Consider the following 1665-nt stretch of genomic DNA (forward strand, 5'->3'; position numbering starts at 1 on the left):
CAAAAGAGAACTGCAAGAGCTAACAGTGGAAGTAGCAGAAGCCACACGCAAGGTCACAGAATTTACTTTTAGGCTTGAGGAGGCAGAAAACCATACCAGTGATCTCAAGGACACACAAACAGACCTAAGCAAGCAAGAAAGACAGATAGGAAAATTAAAGAAGCAGAAGATAGCCTGAGATCAATGACAGATGCTATGAAGAGGAATAATATTCAAATAATGGGTCTACCGGAGCACAACACAACAAGATAGCAGCCAAGATAGCAAAGATAGCCAAGATAACAGCCAAGTCAACAGCCAAGATAGCAAAGGAATTTCTGGAAGAAAACTTTCCCACCCTAACAAGGGAGAACCAGGCACTCATACAGGAAGCAGAAAGGATGCCCGCTAGACTAGACCCCAAGAGAAACATGCCAAGACATATAATAGTAAAAATATCCAACTTCGAGGAAAAAGAGAAATTTTTAAGAGCAACAAGAGAAATGAAGACAGTCACATACAAAGGAGCACAGGTAAGAGTATTCTCAGACCTATCAGCTGATACTATTTAGAGGAGGAGAGAGTAGAGCAACATCTTCCAAACGCTGAAAGAAAAAAACGCCTCCCCCACAATCCTATACCCTACCAAGTTATCCATTAAGAGAGATAGTGATATAAGGGTCCTCCATGACAAGGAAAGACTCAAAAATATGTTGCAAGACCCCCGACCCTGCGGAAGATTCTGGCTGACTCACTATGGCCAGAGGATCAACCTCCACCAAGAACAAACAGGAGAATGCTATATAGCTCATCTCCATCTAGACGCCAACATGCCAGCAACAATTACCAGGACGACAGGGTCTCAGAGGGAAAAGAAGACAAGATAGAAACTCTCCACTCAAACACAGCACACTGATATGAAGTGAGATAAATAAACACCCAAAACACAAGACAGGGTATGTCAACTATGAATCCACAGATAGTGATAATAACTGAATACCAAATGACTCAATTCATACATTAAAATAAAAAGGCTTGAGGACTGGCTCGGAAAGCATAATCCATCAATCTGTTGCCTGCAAGAGACAAATCTAAAGCACACAGACAAAATTATGCCAAGAATAAAGCCTGGCAGAAAATATACGAATCAAATGGTAACTCAGAAGTAGCAGGGGTGGCTGTTTTAATCTTCAACATAATGGACCTCAAGGTCCAAACCATAAAAAGAGACAAAAAGGGATACTACATAATGCTCAAAGGTTCAGTAACCCAAGAAGCAGTTAGCATATTGAATACTTACGCTTTTAATAATGGTGTGGCGAATTTCATCAAACAAACTATTAAAAAGATGAAAAAAGAAATCACGGCACTTTCCCAGAAGACTGTCACAGAAACGTAACTCATGGGTCCTGTTCCTCTGCTGAGGCTCAGGGATAAATTTTGTTACAGACACTGAGAAAAGAAAGAAAGAAAAAAGAAATCACGGACTCAACAATCATAATAGGTGATTTTAACACTCCGCTATCAGAAAAAGACAGCTCATTGGCAAAGAAGCTCAGCAAAGAGTCCATAGAGCTAAACAATGTAATTAGGCAACAGGGCCTGATGGACATTTATAGAGCTTTCCATCCAAATGCAAAAAAAATTCACATTCTTGTCAAGCCCACATGTATCTTTCTAAAGAAT

The 1665-nt window shown here is 40.2% G+C and overlaps 1 pseudogene; it reads left to right on the top strand.

Moving 5' to 3' along the window:
• The first annotated feature begins 1310 nt into the window (after positions 1-1310).
• Positions 1311-1434, top strand: LOC142437685 (small nucleolar RNA SNORA5; annotated as a pseudogene).
• The last annotated feature ends 231 nt before the right edge of the window (positions 1435-1665 follow it).

The sequence above is a fragment of the Tenrec ecaudatus genome, chromosome 1 (genome assembly GCF_050624435.1).
Source record: "Tenrec ecaudatus isolate mTenEca1 chromosome 1, mTenEca1.hap1, whole genome shotgun sequence".
NCBI classification, from domain to species: domain Eukaryota; kingdom Metazoa; phylum Chordata; class Mammalia; order Afrosoricida; family Tenrecidae; genus Tenrec; species Tenrec ecaudatus.